General features: G+C 34.6%; 2 long non-coding RNA genes across 2 annotated transcripts in view; both read right to left on the bottom strand.

Annotated features, from left to right (window-relative positions):
- Positions 1-7,412: 7,412 nt before the first annotated feature.
- The window catches only part of LOC139358882 (uncharacterized), a 60,399-nt gene continuing 40,369 nt past the window's right edge, over positions 7,413-27,442 (bottom strand). The window contains exon 6 of the long non-coding RNA XR_011614389.1: positions 7,413-7,648. This is a non-coding gene — a long non-coding RNA (uncharacterized lncRNA). The remainder of the gene's footprint in view (positions 7,649-27,442) is intronic.
- LOC139358578 (uncharacterized) overlaps positions 13,608-27,442 on the bottom strand; it is a 40,467-nt gene continuing 26,632 nt past the window's right edge. Inside the window, exon 3 of the long non-coding RNA XR_011613766.1 lies at positions 13,608-13,719. This is a non-coding gene — a long non-coding RNA (uncharacterized lncRNA). The remainder of the gene's footprint in view (positions 13,720-27,442) is intronic.

Raw genomic sequence — 27,442 nt, 5'->3', positions numbered from 1 at the left:
ACCTAATTTATTAATATTCTTAGAAGTGAAACCAAGGGATCCACAATTTTAACAAGTATTAAGTGATCATTAAGTACATACTTTTTTCGTTGTTTTGAAACAGAGTCTCTCTCTGTCATCAAGCTGGAGTGCAGTGGCGCAATCTCGGCTCACTGCAACCTCCGCCTCCCGGGTTCAAGCAATTCTCCTGCCTCAGCCTCCCTGGTAGCTGGGACTACAGGTGCACGCCACCACACCCAACTAATTTTTGTATTTTTAGTAGAGATGGGGTTTCATCAGGTTGGCCAGGATTGTCTCGATCTCCTGACCTCATGATCTGCCTGCCTCAGCCTCCCAAAGTGAAGTACATATATATATTTAAGTTTAATTGTATAATTTCCAATTGTATGTCTTGGAGATTTAACAGATTTAGTTTTGTTAATCCCAATACTATGAGTTATGAGTCTTGATAATACCATATAACAGTTTGGTCAAAGGTGGTAAGTAATAAGTTATACTTATTACTTAGGTGGTTTCAGTTTGTCGTCAATTAATAAAGCACGTCTATGTACTAAAAAGATATGACATTACACTTTTCTTAGAATATTACAAATACAGTATTTTAAAAATAATTTTGTTTTTTGAAATATTTATATATAGATGAGGATTGTAATTATCAGTGGTCTTTGTCATCAGAGAGATTTGTCTTTGTATTACTTTTCCATTTCCTCATCTACAGAGGGGCAATAAGTATAATTTTATATAAGACTGTTTTGAGAGTTAAAGTACACGTGGTTCAATGTTTGGCAAATTTTAAGTGCTCAGCCAGTGTTATATTACATACTATCAAGCATATAATACACAAATACACATATGTTAGTTATTACGGTGAGAATAGATGGTTCCAGACAATCACAGTTAATCTTGTCTTTAAATAGTTATTGACAGGCAAAGAAACAACATGTACAATTAATGGCCCTGAAGATTTTAAATGTAAGTTACAAACAAAAACATCCAAGTGTAATCTAAGCATGCATATGTATATATACATATATATAACAAACTAGTTAATTATAGCATATGTATATATGTATGTATGAAAATATAACAAAGATATATTGAGACTTAAATTATTTATCATGTATGTATATATGTATAATTATAGCATTATATGCTATAATTATTGGTTGTAATATTGAATAGTATATCATTGCATATCAGTATTGACATAGGACCCAAATTAGCATATATTTAATTTCTTTTTGTAGTAAAAGTTAACCTATAATTCTCTATTACTTAAAATATCTTTTTGTTACATAAATTTTATTAAATTTATGTAACCTAAATATAGCCCATAGTGATTGACATTGCTATTTTAATTGAAGGACTGCTTATTTATGCAAATGGTATTTTTCTATGAAAACCACTCTTGTACCTGTGTTAAAGAAACTGTGGCAACAGCAGTGGCTTGGAAAGAGAAATAAAAAATGTAAACACTGCAAAGCGCTATAGAAGATTAAGTTGAATTTCCATGTCTTCTTAGTTGATATCTCCTGCTTTTCATCTACTCTTTGATTCATTTTTTAAAAAATTCTCAAGTGATCCTGTTTGAATCTCTGGGGTGTGTGTGTGTGTGTGTGTGTGTGTGTGTGTGTGTGTGTGTGTGTGTGAGAATCTTTGCCTCATCTTTTCTGCATGTACCACATAGCAACAATCCTCATTGTCACATCCCAGCATCCTCTACTCTTTTTCCTTCTGCCACACATGGCAATTATGGAATCAGATCTATCCCTCCTCATGAAAAGCCAAAAGAAAAAATAATCCCTAACCTGTAACAAAGAGATTTATGAAGATCAGCAGGATTAATTATATGAACAGGTAACATTTCAATGGACACTGAATGAATGAAAATAGCACTATTATTAGTAGGAATAGTCTCTGGGTTTGGTAAGATTATAATTAGTAGAGCCTATTTAAGGGTAAAAATCATAAATTTAAATCTAAACCTAATTTTTATTTTGATTTTAATTATTATACGTATAGGTTAAAAAGATAAAAGAAAATATATTTCACTAAACTGTTAATATATAACAAGAAAAACATAGTAACATCTTTTGGCACATTCAGTGTATTTTTTTTCCTTTTTATAAAGAGAATGTATTATGTTACCATAATCATTCTTAGATTTGCGATTGTGTTTTCCTGATAGAATCATCACTTATTACCATTTATTCTGTCAGTTAAAATCATTTAGCTTAGCATTCTGTAAATAAGTGAGCTGTCATTTGGTAATATTTTTCAAAAATGTAAATGCCAGTAACTTTTTCCTTCAAAGTCATACTTCTAGTACCTTTGGAATCTTTTATTTTAGAAAGGTGATATAGAATATTTATATTTTTAAAGAATATTGTGAAAATAAAATAAAGATGCACTGAGATACTTAAATTTTTTATCAATACAAACGATTATTTTTTTTCTATATGGATATTTGTAAATGATGATAGAGTCAGGACAATTTTTTTGCAAAGGTCACAAGTTAAAAGTCAGTTATACTTACTAAGATAACTAGATTGCTTTGCTAGTAAAATGTATGAAAATTTTATCATTTCAATGTCTAAAAGAACATTTTATAGTTGGAAAATAATCAGTCATTTAGGGTAGTATATTTCTAATTAAAAGACATTAACTTAACTTCCTATTATATAGAGTATAGATCCAATTTCAATCTATCTTTCAAGTCCCATTTATAATGGATGTTTCTGATGACAAATTCTGAGACTAATCTCAAATAGTATTTTGTCAAACAAAATGAAAAAAACTATGGAAAGTGAACCTAAAAAAGGCGAAATAGAAAACATCTTCAGGATAGAATCAGACAAACTTACCTAAAAACAGTTTTCATTGCTATTGAGATTTATCTGTCATATGCTCTGAAGTAAAACAGAAAGAGTCCATGGGGAGAAAGAAAATGATTCTTTCATCTTAGCACCTTCTCTCCTATCACTGTGGCTTCCTAATTTTACCAATTATATGAGGTAGAGGTAGAACTAGAGGCAGAGATAGAGAGAGAGAAAAAATATATATTAACACCATAGATAAATTCTCCTGCCCTATTCTCAGGCCCAACTTTAGAGGTAATTGTATTGATCCGATTCTGCTCTTCCTCCTGTGTTAGTTTGCTAGGGCTACCATAACGAACTACTAGATTCTTGGTGACTTAAATAACAGAATGTATTGTCTCTCAGTTTGGAAGACTAGAAGTCAGAGATCAAGGTGTCAGCAGAGTTGGTTCCTTCTGAAGCGCTAATGGAAGGATCTGTTCCAGGACTCTCTCCTTGGCTTGTAGCTGGCCAACTTCTCCCTGTGTCTTCCCTCAGTACCTGTGCCCAGATTTTCTCTTCTTACAAGGATAACAATCTTACTGCATTAGAGCCTACAGTAATGACTTCAATTTAATTAATTACCTCTGTAAAGACCCTGTATAAAAATATGGCACATTCTAAGGTCATCTGGGTTCAGATATCAACATGAATTTTACAGAGACACAATTCAGCCGTTAACTGATTAATCCCCTAATAGTGAGCATTGTTCATACAAAAGTTAATAAAGTTGTTATAGAATTTTGTGTTTAATAACCACAAAAATACTTATGAAATACAAAGATTTTAACTTTTTATACTAATCTTCATCTTCCTTGTCTCATATTTTATATGTATTTAATACTATAATTAAAGTTCTATACCAAAGGTTTTATGTTCTATATGGATAATATCTTTCTTGTGCCACCCATGTCCCCTTTATTTTGAAGAGACAGAATCTTTTTGGACACCCAGGCTGGAGTGCAGTGGTGCAATCATGGCTCACTGCAGCCTTGACCTCCCAGGTTAAAGTGATCCTCCTATCTAAGCTTCCCAAGTAGCTTGGACTACAGCCACATCCCCTCTGACTAGATTTTTTAAATTTTTTGTAGAGATGAGGTCTCCTGGTGTTGCCCAGACTAGTCTTGAACTCATGGGCCCACGTAATCCTCCTTCCTCAGCCTCCCAAAGTGCTGGAATTACAGGAATGAGGCACTGCACCTGATCTCTTGCCCTTTTCTCAAATGTTTTCCTCTGAATTTCATTTTGATTAGTGGTTGTTCACAGAATAAGTATATGCCTTTTTATTATTTCCATTAAGATAAAAATCCAGTTTCTTCTTAAAGATATTGTACTCTGAGTTGGCTGAATTGTCTGAATTTCTGTGAGAATTTGAACAAAATTATTTCTTAATATGTTGCGGGAAGTCAGGGACCCCAAACGGAGGGACTGGCTGAAGCCACTGCAGAAAAACATAAATTGTGAAGATTTAATGGACTTTTATTAGTTCCCCAAATTAATACTTTTATAATTTCTTGCACCTGTCTTTACTTCAATCTCTGAACATAAATTGTGAAGATTTTATGGACACTTATCACTTCCCCAATCAATACCCTTGTGATTTCCTATGCCTGTCTTTACTTTAATCTCTTAATCCCGTCATTTTCTTCGTAAACTGAGGAGGATGAATGTTGCCTCAGGACCCTGTGATGATTGTGTCAACTGCACAAATTGTTTGTAGAGCGTGTGTGTTTGAACAATGTGAAATCTAGGCATCTTAAAAAAAGAACAGGATAACAGTGATGTTCAGGGAACAAGGGAGGTAACTGAATTGGCCGCCGGTGAGCAGGACAGAACAGAGCTATATTTCTCCCCTTTCAAAAGCAAATAGGAGAAATATCGCTGAATTCTTTTTCTCAGCAAGGAATATCCCTGAGAAAGAGAATGTGCCCTGAGGGTAGGCCTATGAATGGCCCCCTCAAGGCGTGCCATCTTTTATGGTCGAAACTGAAGGGATGAAATAAGCCCTGGTCTCCTGTAGTGCTCCCAGGCTTATTAGGATGTGGAAAATTCCTGCCTAATAAATTTTGGTCAGACAGGTTGCCTGCTGTCAAACCCTGTTTCCTGATAAGGTGTTATCAATGACAATGCGTGCCAAAACTTCATTATCAATTTTAATTTCACCTCATCCGGTGGTCCTGTGATCTCGCCCTGCCTCCATTTGCTTTGTGATATTTTGTTACCTTGTGAAGAATGTGATCTCTGTGACCCACACCCTGTTCGTGCACTCCCTCCCCTTTTGAAAATCGCTAATAAAAACTTGCTGGTTTTACGGCTTGGGGAACATCACGGATCCTGCCAACATGTGATGTCTGCCCCGGACACCCAGCTTTAAATTTCTCTCTCTTGTGCTCTTTCCCTTTATTTCTCAAACCAGCCAAGACACCCAGGAAATAGAAAAGAACCCACTTTAAACATCAGGAGTGGGTTCTCCCGATAATATATGTCACAATACTCAGCATTCTTTCAATTACCTTTTAAAAATTAATTCTATCTTTCCTGGAAGTCTTGCTTTGTTTTCATATTGTTTTTTAAGTTAGGCACCATAATTAACTCTTTATTACTATTACACATTTTACAAAACTATTGACTTAGTCTTATACAATTGTTTTTTCTGTATACAGAATTCCAGTCTTAAATTATTTCCCCACTAGAATTTACAATTAACATCTAATGTTGCCAATTAAAAAAAATGTGGCAACCATGTGAATCTAATTTATTTGTAAATACCTTCTTCTTTATGTTCCTCCTTCCACAGAAATTCATTGCAGTACTCTGATGTAAAGGGCCCTGAAATTTATTAATGGGAATTAGCTTTCATGATGATAGAAGATGAGAAGTCCCAAGATTTGAAGTCAGTGCTAGTTGGAGACCCAGGAAAGCCAATGTGTAGCTCCAGTCCAAAAGCTGGTAGGCTCAAGTCCCAAGAAGAGTTGACATTTAAGTCCAAAAACCAGAAAAGACCAATGTCTCAGATCAAAGTAGTTAAGCGAGAAACTTCAGCCTTTTTGTTCTACTCAAAGCTTTAACTGATTGGACGAGCCCAACCCATTTTAGGAAAGGCAATCTCCTTAACTAAACCTACCAACTCAAATGTCAATCTCATCCAGAAACATCCTCAAAAATACAGCCAGAATAATGTTAGGTCAAGTGTTTAAGTACTGCATGGCCCAATCAAGCTGACACAAACTATTAACCATCATAGGTAGCAAACACACGTTTATAATGTGTTTGTTATTCTTATGATGTATATCATATTATTTATGCAGTTGATTCTTGTTCTTAGCAGTTATGTTCTATAGCATAGTTACTAACTCTGAATTAGTGAATACTAGAACATTGCTTCTAGGGAAACTACAAGTTTAGATTTTTGTGAACTTCTAATCGGAACATTTTATTCAACATATCAATATATAACTTTGCTTTATGTGTGTTTTTCCTTAAAGCCATTTTATGCAATGTAGTGTTGATTCATAAACATTGAACTCATGGTCAACAGCATTATAACTCATGCTTCATTTAAGCTTATCTAACACAAGTACAGTATGTTCTGCATAACTCACATTATATCTGTCTTGTGCTTGGGAACACCAGAAAGCACTTAAGCATTATATTTCAGGTCATTTAAGCAGCAAAATCACCAACAGAAAGTAAAAGATGTAAAAAATGTGATACTACACAGACTGCATAAAGGATATTTAAAAAAAAAATTACAGTTAATATAAGACAACAGAGCTTTGCCTTAACTTCATCTGGGAATGTGTACTCAAGTGACCCAAGTTTTTCACCACTGTACATGTCCATAAATGACTGCAAAAGTGTCTTGAGAGGTGATTTTGATGTTACAAATAAATCTTAGCTAGCATGTGCATTCTCAAATACAGAATTCACAAATAATGAGGCTCGAATGTATATATTACTATTTCATAGGTGCTGTTATAAGCATGTATCTTCTTTAACTTACAATAAACCTGGGATCTACTTAATGTTTTATCTCTGTTTTGGAAACCAGGAAGATTTTGCTCAGAGATGATTAAGTAAATTATCTAGAGGAATAAAGCTAGTCAGTGTGGGATCTAGGAAGGGAATGACTCTGGACACTTGGGCTCCAAAGTCTCTCCAATCTCTATGCCTTTCAAGATCAACTAGAAAATGAGTTCTTTACTTTTACCAAAATATTTGATTCCAAATATTTTATCCAAATATCTAGATTAGAACATGTTACCATAATTTAAATAGCAGACAAATACAAGGATTAGGTCTTGTTAATAATTTGTGGTTAAATACAAAACATTTGTTTGAAAATGTGAAACATGAAAACATAACTTACTATTTTGTAATCAACTCTTTTAAACAATATTATTATTTAGCAATTTATAAAAATTAAACATTTAAATTAGTTGAAAAATAAAGAGTAAGTGTATGATTATAAGGAAGTTTTGCAAATTTCACCGCAAATAAATTAATAATTAAGCACATTTTAAATGTGGGTGCTTGTTGAATTATCTGCTTTTGTTGTAAGTTGTGATCAAACATGATTTATTTGCTTAGAAGCTTTTTATTAAGTCGTTAGGATGACATAGATAAGGAAACAAACAGAGCTTCTATTTCCAGGCAGCTTCCTCTCTGGCTCAGAGCAGGTGCTTTCATTGCTTTTATACTTCTCCTATGGGTGAGTTCTTCCAGTTCCTGAGGAGGTGGTAATGCGCATCAGTTTCATCAATACCAGCTTCATTCCAAGGAGTGTCATTCTGAAAATAGCAGAAAACACATAAACCATCTGCATTTAAGTACTTGACATTTTGGTGAAATACAACAGCTATACCAAAAACTACAACTGTTTGACTTGAATTCACTTGATTTTTTTTTTCTACTTTTACGAGGCAAAGGTTCAAAGAAAGCACAGTTACTGTTTAATGAAAACAGCAGGCAATGCATTGCACAGAGAATTGCTCTTCTATTCCCATTTGAGAGACCTGAATTTTAAAAACTGAATTCCTCCTTCAAAATCATCCTACTTTTTATTCAAATTTTAAACATTCAGGTTACCAACTGTTTGAAGAATTGAATGAGATTTTCAATTTGAAATTGACATAAGAATCTTTTTTGTTCCAACTGGGAAAAGGAATTCAGCTTGGTGCTTATGAATTTTTATATACAATGTAATAGCTTTTTTAAAGAAGACAAAAAAATTCATAATACTATTTTTCCCTCCTTTTTTTCTTTTTTCTTCCCTCCTTTCCATGATCATACTCTTTCCTTTGTTTTATTTCTTTTTTTCCTGCCCTCTCCAACTGGCTTCTCTCCTATAGCATTCAGTCATTTCACTGAGTCATAACTACTTGATTCTCTCATTCATTCTCTGCATATTCATTTCCTGCATATTTTCATTGCAGGCCTAATATGTACCTCTTTCCATTATATGTGCTATGGATAATATTCAAAAGTCTTTGTACTCATGCAGCTTAAGTTCAAGTAAGAGAAAATTATATTAAGTTAAATCAGAAATTTAAGCTGTTTTATTTACATGAATTATATTTTTTCTTAATAATTTATATTATTATAAAGCATTTGAATATATCATATATTTTCCTCACCATCACTACCTGTTTCTAATTTTGAATAAAAAAAAATTCAGCATTGTAAATACAACACAAATTTATATATATTTCCTACCACAATGAAATCGAAGGTATATTGCATGGAATTTAGGAAATATATCTGAATTCAGCAGGTCTAAAGCCTCTAAATCAACATAGAAATCTGAAAGTCGCTGGTCTTCTGACCAAACACCAGACCAATGGGTTAGATCCTGAGAAAATGTGGTTCCTTAATGATTTGCTTTATATACAGTTAATTGTCAATCCTTTTATTTTCCTTCTCTCTCTTCCTTTGAAAAGATGTGCATTTGTGTATTACTTCGTTCTCATGCTGCTATGAAGAAATACCCAAGACAGGGTAATTTATAAAAAGGAGGTGTTTAATTGACTCACAGTGGCACATAGCTGGGAAAGCCTCAGGAAACTTAACAATCATGGCAGAAGACATCACTTCACAGGGTGGCAGGAGAGAGAATGAGTGCAGAGCAAAGGGGAAAGCACCTTATAAAACCATCAGATCTCCTGAGAACTCATTAGCACAAGAACAACATCGGGGAAATCACCCTCATGATTCAATTATCTCCACCTGGTCCTGACCTTGACATGTGAGGATTATTACAATTCAAGGTGAGATTTGGGTGGGGACACAGAGCAAAACCATATTATCCTGCACCTGGCCTCTGCCAAACCTCATGTCCTCACATTTCAAAAGACAATCATGCCCTTACAACAGTCCCCCAAATCTTAATTCATTCTAGTATTAACCGAAAAGTCCGAGTCCAACCTCTCATCTGAGATCAGGCAAGTCCCTTTCACCTATAAGCCTGTAAAATCAAAAGCAAGTTCGTTACTTCCTAGATACAATGGCGTGTCTAGTCTCTGCAGCTTTTTCACATGTGCAGTGCAAGCTGTCAGTGAATCTGCCATTCTGGGTTCTGGAGGACAGTGGCCCTCTTCTCACAGCTCCATTAGGCAGTGTCCCAGTGGGGACACTGTGTGGGGGCGTCAACTGCACATTTCCCTTCTGCACTGCCTTAGAAGAAGTGTCCCATGAGGTCTCTGCTCCTCCAGCAGACTTTTGCCTGGACATCCAGGTGTTTCCAAACATCCTCTGAAATGTAGGCAGAGGTTCCCCAATGTCAATTCTTGACTTCTGTGTACCTGAAAGCCCAACACCACATGGAAGCCGTCAAGGCTTAGGGCTTGCACCCTCTGAAGCAATGTCCTGAGCTGTACCTTGACCCCTTTTAATCAGAGCTCCATCTGAAGCAGCTCGGACACAGGGCACCACGTCCCAAGGCTGCAAGGGGGCCCTAGGTCTGGCCCACAAAACCATGTTTTCCTCCTAGGACTCCAAACCTATGATGGGTGGCCTGCCATGAAGGTCTCTGACATGCCCCAAGGACATTTTCTCCATTGTCTTGGTGATTAACATTTGGTTCCTCATTACTTATGCAAATTTCTAGCAAGGGCTTGAATTTCTCCTGAGAAAATGGGTTTTTTCCTATTGCATCATCAAGGTGTACATTTTTCAAACTTGTATGTTCTGCTTCCTCTTGAATGCTTTGCCACTTAGAAATTTCTTCCACCAGATATCATAAATCATCTCTCTCAAGTTCAAAGTTCCACAGATCTCTAGGGCAGTGGCAAAATGCTGCCAGTCTTTTTGCTAGAGCATATCAAGAGTCATCTTTATTCAAGTTCCCAACAAGTTTCTCATTTCCATCTGGGACCACTTCAGTCAGGACTTCATTGTCCACATCACTAGCAGCATTTTGGTCAAAGCCATTCAACAAGTCTCTAGAAAGTTTCAAACTTTCCCTCATCTTTCTGTCTTTTGAGCCCTCCATGTCTCTAGGAAATTATTAACTTTCCACATGTTTCTGTCTTCTTCTGAGCTCTCCAAACTGTTTCAATCGCTGCTTGTTACCCAGTTCCAAAGTCGCTTTCACATTTTTGGATATCTTTACAGCAGCACCCCACTACTCCCAGTACCAATGTACTGTATTAGGTCATTCTCATGCTACTATAAAGCAATACCCAAGACTGGGTTTTAATTGCTCACAGTTTGCATGGCTGGGGAGTCCTCAGGAAACTTACAATATGGAGGAAGGTACTTCTTCACAGGGCAGCAGGAGAGAGACGTGCAGAGCAAAGTGGGGAAAAGCCCCGTTTAAAATCATCAGATCTCAGGAGAACTCACTATCATGAGAACACCACAAGGGAAACTGCTCCCATGATTCAATTATCTCCACCTGATTCCACCCTTGATATCTGGGGATTATTACAATTCGAGGTAAGTGTTGGGTGTCTGGAGCATAAATATATTTTTTTCCTCCACAGAAAGACCGAGACAACTTTTCATCTCATTTAATTTAAATGTAAAACAAAATTGTTGGTATAAATTGCATGCTTCCTATGAACATATAGATATGTGTATATATCTGTATATATACTGTGTTAATACCACCCTGCAATAGCTTAGTCCCTTTTCATGTATATAATCACAAATTTATTTAATAAACATAAAAACAATGGAATAAAAACAATATTTATATATTTCAAGTCATCAGAAAAAAAGAAACACAGCAAGAATAATTCTAACAGTGGAGTACAAAAGAAGAAACATAAATTTAAAAGAAAGGAAATAGGAAACCTAAAAGCAGAAATTTAATTAAAATAATAGACCTCATAACTGAGACAAAAGCACTTTGGTTAAAATATTTTTACAAAGGCCTCTGACAATCTTTATAAATGTGTTTGGGAATTTTAATTTTTTTCCTTCTCTTTAATTTTAGTAGACTGGGGTTTCTGTAAATTATTCTGTCAAATTATCCTCTTTAAGAAAAAAAAATTAGTCTAACACATTAGATCTTCTAATAAATGGAAGAATACTCTTTCAGTATTAAAAGTTTCCCACTTTATTTTACATGATTTTTCTGTCTATGTTTAAAATAGTACTGAGGGCTCACAGAAAAGTTCAGATTTTTATAATTCAAAATCTTGTGTTTAAACAATAACATAAGGAATGACAAATTATCTTCCATAGTTCATTTACATTAAGTAGATGCTAAAATAAACTTGAGTAAAGATCTTAATCTCATGATTTTTGAAAGTTACACATGTACACATACATACATAATACAATTCCAATTTTGAACATTAGTAAAAGAAATTGACGTCATACATGAAAAATTTAATGTAAAACCTGTGTATAAATATTTATCATTATATAGGAGGAAATATTAGAAATATAAAAAGGAATATTTATTCTTTGTCAAACCCCAAGGAATCAATTAAATCTGGCTCATGAATATTAACATCTTCTCAGAAAATAATAATTATATTTTAAATATATGTTTTCTATAAAAGTGATGATATTTTAGTGAATATAGCAAATAATGACAGATACACTAAAATGAAGTAATTTCAGTTATTTTTCTTGTATATTATACATTTAAAATCCTACAGCACAGACTTTAGGTTTAATACAGGAAAATACAATTATATTTAAATATAAAGAAATTAAGCACTAGGATATAGTTATGAAATCACTATGATATAATGCCAATTCGCAATTTGTGCTTTCCCATTGTTTAACAAAGGTTAAGATAACAATTTAGTGTGGAACTGCAAGTGCAAAAATACCTAGGATATTCACATATATGTGTTTTAAATATTTACTAATCTCATATGGTACTTTTTCAGCCTTAATATGAATATTCACATATTTCTTACTATAGGTTTATTTTCCTTTACTTTTTTTCCTCATTTAATTGATTCTTTTCTCCTCCTGGAAGTTTTTTTTTTTTTTTTAAGAAGGAGTCTCGCTCTGTCACCCAGGCTAGAGTGCAGTGACGTGGTCTTGGCTCACTGCAACCTGTGCCTCCTGGGTTCAAGTGATTCTCCTACCTCAGCCTCCTGAGTAGCTGAGACTACTAGAGCGTGCCACCACACCAGGATAATTTTTTGTATTTTTAGTAGAGACAAGGTTTCACTATGTTAGCCAGGATGGTCTCAATCTCCTGACCTCGTGATCTGCCCGCCTCAACCTCCCAAAGTGCTGAGATTACAGTTATGAGCCACCGCGCCCGGCCTCATTTTTAATATATTAGCATCCTGCATTTGCTTCCTATGTCTCCTTACAATCATATATTTTTTAAAAAAATTGTAGTATGTCATCACTTAATTTCAACAACTAAATTTCAACATTCTTTTTTTTTTTTTAACATTTTAAAGTATTTTTTTTAATTATTATTATACTTTAAGTTCTAGGGTACATGTGCACAACATGCAGGTTTGTTACATATGTATACATGTGCCATGTTGGTGTGCTGCACCCATTAACTCATCATTTACATTAGGTATATCTCCTAATGGTATCCCTCCCCCCTCCCCACAATAGGACCCGGTGTGTGATACTCCTCTTCCTGTGTCCAAGTGATCTCATTGTTCAATTCCCATCTATGAGTGAGAACATGTGGTATTTGGTTTTCTGTTCTTGTGATAGTTTGCTGAGAATGATGGATTTCAGCTGCATCCATGTCCCTACAAAAGGACACGAACTCATCCTTTTTTATGGTTGCATAGTATTCCATAGTGTATATGTGCCACATTTTCTTAATCCAGTCTGTCACTGATGGACATTTGGGTTGATTCCAAGACTTTGCTATTGTGAACAGTGCCACAATAAACATACGTGTGCATGTGTCTTTATAGCAGCATGATTTTTTCTGTCTTTGAATTTTTTAGGGTGAAAATTAGTTACATAATTGCTTATTGTTTTTATGTGTTCTACCTGTATATCATATCTTTATATCTACCTAAGAAGTCTTGTTATTTGATTTTTAATGACCTCAAAAGGAGTTCACTGCTTGGATTTTTCTGCAGAGTTTTATTTTAGTAGTTATAATTTTTCTTGGCTTGCCTATATCAGAAAGTTTAGGATACTTCATCAGCCATACTATGGAGTTTTTCATACATATCTCAGAGAACTGGCAAACTATGACTCTTTAGCATGATATTCTTTTTAAAAGAGTGCAGTGAAAATTATAGTCTATGTCTTAGTCTACTTTGTGTTGTGATTACAGAATGACTGAGACGGAGTAGTTTATGATCAATAGAAGTTTATTTAGCTCATGTTTCTGGAGAATGAAATCTGTAAGAGCATGGGGCAGGCATTTTGTGAAAGACTTTACGCTGCATCATTCTATGGCAGGAGGCTGAAGAGGAAGAAAATGTGAAAGCAAGAGAGTAAGACTCACTTTTTTAAAGCAAGAGAGTAAGACTCACTTTTTTAACAACCCACACTCACAATAATGACATTAATCCATTAATGAGGGTGGAGCCCTTGTTGTCTACTCACCACCCTTAACAATCTGAATTCTTAATGCAGTCACCATGATGATTAAATTTCAACATAACTTTTGGAGGAGCCAGTCAAACCACAGCATTTTAATCTTGACCCTTCAAAACTCATGTCCTTCTCACAAACAAAATGTATGTATTACACCCCAAGAGTCCCAAATCCTTAACTTGTTCCAGCACCAACTCAAAAGTCCAAAGTCCAGACTCTCATCTGAATTAGATACGGGTGTGATTCAAGGCACAATTCTGCCTGAGGGAACTTTTATTTATTTGTGAGCTTGTGAAATTAACATGCATGCATCCCGAGTCCAAAAGGGAGAAATAACAAGAAGAAAGGAGTAACTGGTCCCCAAAAGTCCAAAACTCAACAAAGAAAACAACTTCAAGTCTTAAAGATCCTGAATAATTTCCTCTGGCTCCAAGTCTAACATCCTGGGCACAGTGGAACAGGAGTTGGACTCCTAAAACCTTAGGCAGCCCCACCCCTATAACTTTGCTATGTTTAGTTCATCCAGCAGCTCTCATTTGTTGGTATCCTGTGCCTGCAGCTCTCCCAGGCTGATGCTGCAATGTGGTAGCTCTACAGTTATGAGGTCATGATAGTGACCTCACTACTACAGCTAAGCTAGGCATCACCCTAGTGGGGGCTCTCTGTGAGAGAGAGCAACAAGTCACTGACTGGGCCCCTAGGCTGTTCGTGACAACACTGAAAATCAAGGTGAAGGAAGTCATGCCCCCACGGCTCTGCATTCTGCACACCTACAAAATTAGCACCACATGGACTCTACCAAGGCTTATAGCTTGAACCTTCCAGAATGGTGGATGGAGCTGCACTTGGACCCGCTTGAGCTGTGATTGGAGCAACCAAGGAGCTGTGCTAAAATTTGTGGAGCATTGACATGGGGTGATTATGGGCAGCTTGTCCTAGAGGGTGACCTGGGCCTGTCTCTGCAAACTATTCTGCCTTCCTCCAGTTCTGGAACCATTATAAAAAAAGCAGCCTCAAAAATCTCAGAAACCCCTTTAGGGACATTCTGCCATTATTTTTATGATCCCTTCTTTCTGTACTAATCTTTTTAGCAGATAGTTGCTTGGCCACGTCCTTGGTTTGTGCTCCTGAGTATGCTCTTTCATTCTTTACAAGACCAGGTTGAAAATATTCAAAATCTTTCTGTGCCATTTCTCTCTTAATTATGAATTGTACCTTTAAGTCTTTTATGTTATCTCACTTTTTATTGTATGTGGTTAAAGGTATGTAGACAATTTCTACAATATTTTACTTAGAAACTTATTTCACTAGATATTCCTGTTCATTTTTCTGAAATTTCACTTTCCATAAAGCCGTACAGCATGTGCAAAATTCATTAAAGTTCTTTAATACTTCATAACAAGAATGGGCATTTCTCTCTTTTTCAATAAGACATTCCCTTTTTGCATCTGAGACCTTATCAGAGTCGCCTTTGCTTCCACCAATATTCTGATCATGACCACTTAAGTGATCACGTTAGAGAACTTCTTCTCTAAGAAGTTCTAGACTTTCTCTACCTTTTTCATTTACTTCTGAGCCCTCATCAGAATCACCCTTGACACTCCATTCTCGGCACTCTGGACTTTTTCTAGCATACTCCTTCAAAGTCTTCCAGCTTCTAACGATGACTTAGTTCCAAAGTTACTTTCACATTTCAGGTATTTGTTATAGCAACAGCCTCACTTCTGTGAACCAGTTTTTTGTCTTAGTTCATTATGTTTTACTGTAAGAGAATACATGAGATTGGGTAATTTTAACAATATAAGCCGGTTTACTTTATGGTTCTGGAGACATGGAAGTCTAAGTGTGGAACTCACATCTCATAAGGACCTTAGTGCCACATCACTCCATGGCAGAAGGCAGGACAAGAAAACACAAGAGCAAGCAAGAGAGAGAGGGCCAAACTCACTTTTACATTAACCCATTCTCATGACAACGAATTCACTCCATTGATAACAATATTAATCCATTAATGAAAGTGGAGCCCCCATGGCCTAATCACCTCTTAACAGTCCTACACCTTAACACCAGCAAGATGGAAATTAAATTTCAACAGAAGTTTTGGAGATAGCCTTCAAATCATCGCACCTGGCCGTTATAGACCTCTCTATTGAGAATGGTAAGGGGCCTCTTATTTCTGAGGCTACTGTACGTTGTTTGAATACGGACAGCTTTAAGAGCTTGCAAAGATGAAAATTCAGAGCAATAATGAAACTGGTATAAATAAGACCACGGACTTTCAGGACGCCAGTGCAAAGCAGGTGAGTAAGTCAGGACTTTTCTAGATCCTGGTAGTATCCATTCAGCAGGACCAGTCTGACCACTTCAAACAGCCTCAGATTCATGTGTTTTCCTTTGATCTGCCATAGAACTTAGCCACTTCAGACTTCTGTTCCTTAGACTCTATTCTAAAACTCGAGAAAATGACACCTAAACACTGTGTCTTAAACTCGAGAACTGAAAGCCTCAGAGATCTCAGAAATCCCTTGGGGGACATCCTGCCATTGTTAGAAATCCACCCTAGACCCTATTTATAAAATAGCTGGATCTGCTGGTAATGAGTTGGGATTATAGAATCAGAAGAAAGTATACATCCAAAAGTTACCCATATCCGCACTTAAAAAATAGACACACTCTTGGAAATTCACCCTGCTTTGAATACCTCACATGTGATTTTCCATGTACATATATTAATTCTGAATCATGTATTATTTTTATATCTTCTTAAGTTGTATACTTAAAGAATAAGTAATATCCTTATAAATGAAGAAAACAATGAAAATTATATTACATTATCTTTAGGTGAATGTAGTTTATATATGTGTATCTAAATATAGTCGTTCCTCAGTATGCATGGGGTATTGGGTTCCCCAGTGGATACCAAAAGCCTGAGATGCCCCAGTCCCTTATCTGAAATGACTCAGTACTTGTATGTAACCTATGCGCATTCTATGCACATAATAATTCTAAGTTATATCTAGATTATTTATGATATGTAATACAATGCCTATACATTACTTCATTTGCATTGATTCCACATAATGCTAGATGAATACATAATTCCAGTTTTACTTTTTGGATCTTTGTGGAATTTTTTCTCCTAAGTATTTTTTTTAATCCATCATTGATTTGAATCCATGAATACAGAACACACAGATGTGAAGGGTCAAATCTATATGTATTTTACATAGGTGTGTACACACATACTTTATTATAAGAACATTGAAATAACATATATAGGAAGGAATATAATTACTTTAAATTGAATGTGTATGTTTTAGATTGCTTAAATATGCATTCCAATTCAAATAAAATTATGTATAATTATGTATGGTTTGAAGTTATATGTTAATTTAGCTATACTGTAGTGTATGTAAAATTTTAATAATCATCTCTGCTATGCTAACTTGGAGATTATTTTAAATAATAATATTGGGTGGACATAGATATAAATACAATTTCAATTCAAAAGTTTATTTTTATCTTCATGGTCCTTTATTTCTGAGTATAGCAATAATTACAAACTGGATTCAAAAGTTATGATTCCTTTCTTTATACAGTCCTTTATTTCTAAACTTAGCCTTAATAATCTAATTTTTTATTGAAAATTAGTTTTTTTTAATGAAAAGTCAAGTCTTTAGTTGAGACAAAGAATTATCTTATCATTTAGTGACAATTCATAATAAAATGAATTTCTGAGTAATATCAAAAGACTTTCTTATGAACTTTCATCAGAAACCCATTACAACCCATTTGAAGAAACTGACATGCAGCATATTACTGTGATTTAGTTTTTTGCATATGAGAATGAAACCTAGCTTCCAAAACTTATTGAAGAAATTGGGAAAATTTTACTTAGACATAAATCTAGAGAAAGGGAAGACCAAAAAAAAAAAATCTGAGGTCCCACGTCTGATAATCATGGGGAGAGGATTACTTGTAAACAAGAAACTGATGGATTTGTGATGAGCCTGGTGATGGTAACAGCATAATCACTAGTTCATAATGAGAAGATTTTCACAACCACATCAGAATAACTTAGTAAACAGTAAGTTTGGCATTTTAAAAATCCTGTATCTAAATAAAAAAAACTCTCATGATGATATTTTTGTATGGCTATACTTCAAAACAAAGCATATATTTATGGAAATAAGTCTATGTTTAAACCCTTTTAATTTTGAGTGCAGTGTTCCACAAAGAACTTACTGCAGGCTTAAATACTGTAGCACACCCAGCTCTAGTGAAGTATAATTTACAAGACAGAAAGGCTAAGATACTCGAAATGATTTAACAAGTACAGGGAAAGTATTTTTGAAGAAATTATTTAACCCATTTGAAACTCATTTTCTCAACTGAAACTTAGAAAATGTAGATTCTGTGAAAATAAATGAAATTATGTTTACAAAATACTATTTCTAGGACATAACAATCTTTCTCTTTCACACACATACACACCCCAGTACAAGAAATAGAAAAAATAAATAAGACGTATTTAAGAATATTATAATTCACATTTGTCTGTCTACCTACAAAAGAGTTACAGCAATTCGCCTGGATTAAATGCCTTTACAATTAAGCTTTATCGGATGAGAGAAGAAAAATTTTAGAAGCAAAATTTAGGTGAAGACCCAGCAGATGAGATCAATGTTTCTCTCATTTCTCTATTGCATAGTGTTGGGTCTGATTTTTCTTAATATTTTAAATCATATATACTGGCCAGTAATAATGGCATCTACCCACTGGTGGTGATTATTATAGTAACTCAAACACCTTCCTCAAGACTGTTCTTTTCTTAGCATTTGTTCCCCACCTTTTATGGCCCAACTACTTTATTCTTCCTTTTATTTTCTAACACTTCATTTCACTTCTATGTGCATGACTAAACACACTTATTACGGTCTCTGTAAAAATATATATTTTTGAAGTATAAGGTAATTAGCAGATAGTAATAGAGATTCAAATATGGATATCTTGCCCATTTGTCATGGCCTTGGCATTTTACTGAACCAAGCAGTAGTGTTTTTAAAACTCGCTACACTCAGGAGAGAGTTTTCAGGCTCTTGCTTTCATACCACACACCTGCTATAGGAAGAAACCGATCCCATCAGGACCTGTCACTTATTTTCATTTTTAACCAGGGGAAAAGTACATACAACACTTCCCCTGATAGAGCAAAAACACTCCCTGAATACTTGGAAGAACAGTAAGAAATCCACAGAGTAGGAATTCACGTGCTAATTACTTATTTGTACAGAACTTCTAGACCAAAAGAAAATTAGTGACATTTTCTTATTTTAAACTAAATTATCCTCTTATAGAAAAAGTGTATATCTATATCTGGATATATCTGTGCATAGATATACATACATTTGTATAAACACACACATATGTATATACACAAGATTGATGAAGGAATTTGGGAAAAGCATACTTTTTCAAAGTAAGGTGAGACTTGTCATCTATTCCTATCACAAATATGCCAGCAGAGGAAGGGCAAAAAGCCAAGTTATTCAAAAGATGACTATAGTACAAATATGGGCACACTTGATTTTAGAAAAGTATCTATTTCTGTTGGGCCTTTTAACTAATGGCATAAACTTGTTTTCTGTTTTTTTTTTTTCCTTCCTGTTTAAAATAGATGAATCAGTACACTTCTTTATGTAACCTCTACATTCACCTTCTATAACCTTTTTCAGTGAGTCATTAGAAGGACTCGCAATAGAATCCTTAGTTATTGAAGGTTACGAGAAAATAAACCTTCCTGCTTTAACATGGTTCAGTGTTCTTTATACATGAGTTGACTCTGGGATGTTTTCCAAATCTTGCATGTAAAATGTTCTCTTTCAATTTTCTATTAATAAAAGTAGTTTTCTTACACCATTCCTTCTTTGTATTGGTATGACAATGCTTTTTTATGTAAATTGACTATTTTCAGAACACTTAATATGATTCTGCTCTTATTTGAAACTTATTTCAAGGAGAATGTTATATAATAATGATCTATAATGTGCAAGGTATAACTGCAGATATATGTCCAGCAGTATAGAACTCTAGTATGAGTTCTGTTAAAATCAGAGCTGCATTATGACACCCAGAAGTCAGTTATGATGGAGCTACACAGGTCTTCACTAATTCTATTATATATTAAGCTGTCTGAATCCTGCTGCACTAATGTGGAGAATAAAAAATAAGTTGATAGAAGCCCAATTTAAATTCAACAACTAATAAAGATAGGATACAATTTTAGTACTGAAAATATTTGCAAATGTGATATGTGAAAAGTCTACTACTCTGCAACTCATTTACATAAAAGTGAGTGATATGTTAGGAGTTTAAGCCACGAGTTTGGCAACTTTTGTGGCAGATAACTTAGGTGAAATTGATGATGTTTTCATTTTCTTATTGTGCAAAAACTGGTAGCTTAGTTCTTTAAAAGTAAAAATGGTAATACCAACTTGACTACTTTAGAAAAAAATAATGTTTATTAAAAATATAAGTAAATAGCAAATTGAGTTAAGGAATTTTCTAAGACTTTAGTTAAAATTCATATCTCCAATCTAGTAAGTGTAAAACAGTATACAAATATTTCTTTGACACAAGTATTTTTGTTGATTTTCTAATTGAAAATTCATCAATAAGAAATACTAAATATTGCTGATTTTATTTTTGATCACAAAATTATGTTATATTTACATAATACATTATTCACATATCCACAAATAGACATAACACACACACACAGAAAAATAAATCCAAAGTTTATAAGCATGTATACAGCAGAAATTTTTATTGCTTATGTTCAATCAATAGATAAGTCAATTGACTGAGGTTTCCCAGTTACTGGGGAAAGTATAATAACTAATCATAGAATAGTGAACAATTTTTTAGTTTTTATATTTCTACTGATTAACTTGATTTTTTCTAAAAAAAAGTTTATTCCACTTGTGTTTAATATTCTTAACTGAAATTTATTTTATATGTGTGTAATTATATAAACTGAACTGAGCATTATATAAATACTTAAATATAATACTAAAGTAGAGTTCAATTTTTATGGAAATAGTCACATTTTTCCCAGTGGGACTTTTGCTTCCTTTTGAAAATAAAGTTAGATCTATCTCTCACTCTCCATAGGGAAAGATAGACTGATCTTCAGTAGCTTCATATAAGATCAGAGTCTCCTAAATTTGAACTCCCCTCCATCTCATGTCTTAACCAAAAGTAACCTGTGGTCATCACAGCTTACTTTTGGTTAAGGTTTTTGAACATTCTATTTCTATTGATGTAGCACAGGTTGGCTTCCTATTGTGTCTCATAATCCTAATTAATTGGATTTAAATTAGATATATGTATCTGACTGTCTAATAATGGTTCTGTAATTCATGATATTTTTCATATCTGTGTTTGTATCTTCACAAATACTTTATTTTCTAATTATTCTAATTTACATAAAATCAAACATTCATTCTTATTTCCTTTTCAAAAATTGAAAACAGGCATAAAGAAAATTACCTAGCTTCCTAATTCTACTCCCAGGTTTAAGTGGAAAGGAGTCAGTAACATGCTATGCAATTGTGCAGCACATCATATGTGTGCATGTGCCTGTTGTATATACTGTAAACTCACTAATTTGCTATCATCATGAACCTGAGTATCAGTGTGTGTAACAGACATATTGGGATAAATATTTAAAAGTGTTTTATAAAGGTAAAGTGAATTTCATTGAATGGAATTAAAAAAAAAAAAAACTCCACCTTTGTCTTTGTAAAATGATATTCCTTTCCTCAGAGATTTTAGAACCCTTGCCGTTTAATGGAGAATGGGAGGTTTCTCTGTTTCTCTCTTGAATAATTTTGTTTATTCTAAAGAACTTTTTACTTCCTTACTTCTGAAAGAAGCACTTCTTTTGGGGCTTTTGATGATTTTCTTAGTTTGTATGCATTTAAAATGTCTTTCTTTATTGAAGTTCCTTCTTTATTCTCTTATTTATTCTACCTCTAGAAATCTAAATAATCTGTTAGATATTTTTTTTCTTTCACAAGTTTACTCTTTTACTTCTATGATTTCTGTTGAAAAGTCAGCTATCTTATTAATTCGCCTTTGCATTCAATGTTCACCCCTAACAGCTTTTGAAAGATATTCTCTATGCCTTTGGAATTAAAATAGTTTGACAAGTGCTTTGGGAAGTATGTTTATATGTGCCTGATTATGTGTTTGGTTTGCTTTGTAGGGTTAGCTGAGACTCTTGATTCTGTGATTTGATGTCTTTCATTACTAGGAAAATTTTTGATAAACATTTTGTTAAATTCTGTTTCTACTATTTATTTCTCCTTACCTGTTGTGAGAAGCATTTACATATTTTACATTATTACAACTTTGTAGGGTTTCCTCCTTACTCTCTGATCCTAATTATACCTGTTAGTCCTATTGATATGGCCCTTAAATGTATCTGGTGGGTTTTGTTTTCTATTTTTTGTTTGTTTCAATTCAGATATGTTCCATGGATCTGTCACTGAGTTTAGTAATTCTCTTTCTCTTTTGTCCAGTGTACTGTAAACACAACTCCAGATAGTTTATATTCAGTTATCACATAATCATGAGACTGAATAGATTAGAACTCTCTGTTAAAACTATTGAAATTTTCCATGTTATTTATACTTTTCTTCATTTTTTAAGGTTACTTTGAGATACTTTACGTAAACTTCAATATCTGAATCATCATTTATACATCTGATTCTATATTTGCATTTTTCTTCATTACCATTCATACTTTTCTACCACTTTGCACACAGTGTATGCTAGAAATTTTGTATAGAACAACAGATGATCTAGATGACACTCCCAAAAGATACAATTCCAGTTTTACTCTATTAAAAAGGAAAAATGAGCCTGGTCTATCAAGAGATGATGACTCATTCTATCTTGTCTACCCTGCGATAATACCCCCAGGCTTCAGACTAGCTCCTGCTATAGCTATGACTCTTCACACAGGACAGACTGTGGGAGCATTAGTTCTGTATTGAAAAGATTTTGAGGTTTATGTACAGGGTTCTCAATCCAAAGAGCTTCAAAGATTGCACATTTCTTGAAGACTATCACATCTTTAATGCAGACTCACTCTCTCCACTAGGACTTTATGTACCATTAACTTTGAGGCTGCAGATGCTTTCATATCACCATTTAAAACCTTGTGTCATAGTTCCCAGCACCTCCAGTGTATTTAGCAAATATCTCATATTCTAAAAATGTCCACATTTTCCTCTTTTTCACATCAGAGTTCCACAGCCTGATCTGAACATGATCCTTAGAACTGGAATTACACATTGCAAACAAAGCAGCCAGTAACCCTCAACTCACCATGAGCAGACATACCCTCTGTACAATTTTATTTTAGCACATTTTTGCTGTTTCACACCTCTTTGTTGTCTTCAGAATTTTTTTTTTTTTTCGATTTAACTGACTGGTTCTAGCTATTGCAGGGCAGCATTGCCCTTCCATAGTCTAGTGGATGCAACCTATATCCCCATACATTCTAGTGAGAAATTGAAAAGTATGTTTGAAAACACCCAGTTTATAATTCCTGCTTAAGTCCTCAGTCCCTACTATTTTCTTCAGTTCTTCTGGTGTGTCTTGCTACAGATTTCACTTTTATGACATTCCACAACCAAGTAAACCTCTCTTTAAGTCCGAAAATAATTATTACTAATCGAAGTTTTGTTTGTTTTTTTTTTTGTTGAGACAGAGTCTCGCTTTGTCGCCCAGACTGGAGTGCAGTGGCCAGATCTCAGCTCACTGCAAGCTCCGCCTCCCGGGTTCACGCCATTCTCCTGCCTCAGCCTCCCGAGTAGCTGGGACTACAGACGCCCGCCACCTCGCCCAGCTAGGTTTTTTTGTATTTTTTGGTAGAGACGGGGTTTCACCGTGTTAGCCAGGATGGTCTCGATCTCCTGACCTTGTGATCCACCCGTCTCGGCCTCCCAAAGTGCTGGGATTACAGGCTTGAGCCACCGCGCCCGGCCAATCGAAGTTTTGATAACAGGGCAAAATAATGTTTGTTCCTAGTCAAAGTTTAATGACAATATTGGCTTTACTGCCACTGAGGCGCTGAGATCCCACAAAGCCCTGTAAAGATCTTATTCTGAAATTTCAGAGATCAGTTTCATCAGCTTTCAGAATGAACCATAGACACTGGTGCCCTGTGAAATCACTTGGGTCAATATGTAATTGAAATGTAAACACCCTCATCTAGTAAGGAGCTTTGTGTCAAGCTCATGGAGGGCTTTATAAACATTGTAGCTCTCACTGCAGTGCTGAATAAATGTAGATACTGCCCTGTAAAACAGTTCCCACTTCTCAGGATTAGGGTATCCTCTATACAAGGCAACTCTTTAGGACCTTTTACTTTTTTTTTTTTTTTTTTTTTTTTTTTGAGACGCTGTGCCGCCCAGGCTGGAGTGCAGTGGGCAGTGGTGCAATCTCGGCTGACTGCAACCTCCGCCTCCTGGGTTCAAGCGATTCTCTTGCCTCAGCATCCTGAGTAGCTAGTACTACAGGTGTGCGCCACCACGCCCAGCTAATTTTTTGTGTTTTTAGTAGAGAAGGGGTTTCACCATGGGCTAGGCAGGTATTGGACTCGTGACCTCAAACAATCAGCCTGCGTTGGCCTCCCTCAGTGCTGGGATTACAGGCGTGAGCCACCGCGCCGGGCCAAGTAGGACCGTTTTTATCAAGGATTTTCCACAGTTGTCCTGATGACTTTTTTTTTTTTCTCCTTTCTATTTATTTTATACCTGGTAAGATAAGAGTTCTCCTCCTCTTTTCTTTTCTCCCTCTAATCTTTATATTTGTCATTTCTGCTATCTCTTATTCTCGGAGGGAGGTGGTTAAGAAAACAAATTCTTCCCTTTGTTTGGAGAGACGTTGAGAAAACAAATTCTCCCCGTCCTTTGCAAAGAGTTTGTTTCATTATTTCTACATTCGTCTCAACTGTGGAATCACTCTCAGCAAATATTTGGACTTAGTTGCCATTTACCGCTCCATAGCTGCACCCTTAGAGAACTACGTAGAGATATTTAAATTTCAGAAAAATATTATTTCCTTAATTTTTGAATTTGTGTTATTTCAGTGTCAAGTAATTCATTCAATTTCAAAGGTGGTGTAAATATTAATTTCTGCTTTATTCTGTATATTTATGGGCTATCGATAAGTCTCTCATACTTTCTCTTTTTGTTGTTTCTTCATTTCTTTCAATTAGGCCTGTATAGTGTCTAATAATAATTCATTTGTCATGAATTAGATGCATATTTTATTCTCTGTTCACTGTCTGATAGATCCAAACCCTTCCTATCTTCCTTCGATTTTAGAGAAGAATAGTTTATCTAAAACCTTCGTCCAGGTTATCTCTTACAGGTTTTTTTTTTTTTTTTGAATAATATGAACTCAATGAGCTGTAGCCTATCTAAAAATTAATTTACTTTTCAAGTAACTCTTACCCTTTTCCAACTGCTCATTAAGGTACATTGACTAAAATTGTTATCAGCCAAAATTTTAGCTTCAACATGCCTTACATTAATTATTATTTTTCTTTGCTGTCTTTTAATTTGTTACTCTATCTGTGTATTTTGCCATAAAATGCTGGCACTATGACACTCACAGACCTCTCCTCTCATGAAAATGGCCGTACTTGTATCCTTACCTACAATACACATCCTCTATTGGAAGTTTAATGAAGTACTGTCAATAATATTTTAAATTAAACAGCCTAAACTTTCCTTGCAAACATATCCAAAACTTACATAAGAAGCCATTGTACATAATAAGACGAATAATGGTAACTTTTGCATTACTATTTGTTTGATACCAGATGATATTCCGTGTAGTATCTCATTACTTCTAAACCACAACCATAGGAAGCAGACACATGATTATTATCATTTTACAGAAGAGGAAGGTAAAGCCCAGATACATTAAATAACATACTTAAGTTCCAAAGCTAATCTATAGGAAACTAAATTTCTACCTGAGTACTTAGACTCCAAAAGCTTTTCTCTTATACTCTACTAAAAGTGATTTCTACTGCATCTCATTTGATATTCTCGGTCAGCGAATGGAAAAAAGACTGATGGGTCTGAGGTAATGGCAATGTGCTTACTTAAGCTTAATGAAGTTAAGATTCCACTTGCTGTCGTGGACTCCTTAATGGTGAAATCAATACATTCCTGGTTTTCCGTGGGCGGCTATTGACATAGTGAATCTATTTTAGCCATTCTGTTAAATAGAAAACACACAAGTAGTACCCTTTAACCTAGTACATCATTACCATCCTATGTAGAATAAAGACATTCATTTTTCCAAGGACGAGAACAAGAAAAAAAAATGTTTATCATATTATAGCTTTCTTATAAGAAATCTCTCTGTGGAAAAAAAAAAAGTCTAATTCTCCTGTACCATGGACTCTGGTTAGTAGTTTTGGAAAGAAAACTGTGTGTGTGTTCATGTATATGAATAATAATTGGTTGACAGAATAACAAGAAAATGAAGGATATTACTGTTTTTAATATATGTTTATTATGTAATATGAGAAATTCAGTTTACTATGACTGGCTCAATACTTATCAGAATGACAATCACAATAATAGGTATCAAAAAGATAATGTTTAAAACTATAATGACTTGTTAACTTTAATATATGTTGTGAAAAAAATTGATTTCAATCCCATGCTAAAAATTTTCTCAGCAGGATACCATTGTCAATTTGATGTTTGAGGAGGAAATGCTGAACAATGAGTCTTAAAAGCCTTCCCACCTTCAAAGGTGGAGAGTAAAGAATGTCCAAAAACCAAGGCTGTATTTCAGAAAGAAAAATATATAATAAAAAAAAATACTGAGTGTGATAGCACTAAACACTATGTAGCTGTGTAATGTGTAAAACTGCAGAAGTATTTCCAAGGGTCACATTAGAGTGATACCATAAAATACATAAAATGAGCTTGAAAACATATTGTTGGAAAACTTGTGTTTCTCAAGAAAGCATCCAGGAGGCCAGACTTTTCTTGGTAACATATAGATCACAGTGAAAGCAGTCAGAATTTTCTGACTTTTCTTATTTATAGATATAAAATTGACTGTCATCCAAATGGCAGTAGGTAAATGGAAACATTCTTCCCTAAAGTGAAAAAAAGTCTTTATTCTGCAGAAAACTCCTGCTTATACAATTACTGCTTAAGAACTAAAAAATGCCCACTATATATGTGCTATTTGGGAACTCATATTATGTCATACTTTTACACCTGTAGTGCTAATTTAATTGCTTATTTTATTCACATAATATTTACAAAAGTGTTTCTATTCCTTACCAAGAATGATTGCTAACACTTACTGGAAGTTTCGAGGTGTCCTTCAACACAAATCCACATCAAATACTCCACAAGTTGACCTACAGATTTTATACAATCCTCATCAAATTACTAGGTGTCTTGCTTGAAGAAAATGGCAAAGTGATCCCAAAATTTATATAAATATAGAAAGGATCAAGAATAGTCAAGACACTT

This window comes from Macaca nemestrina, chromosome 15, assembly GCF_043159975.1.
Source record: "Macaca nemestrina isolate mMacNem1 chromosome 15, mMacNem.hap1, whole genome shotgun sequence".
In the NCBI taxonomy this organism is placed as follows: domain Eukaryota; kingdom Metazoa; phylum Chordata; class Mammalia; order Primates; family Cercopithecidae; genus Macaca; species Macaca nemestrina.
Note: the sequence above shows the minus strand (reverse complement) of the source record. Positions and strands in the feature narration are given on the sequence as shown.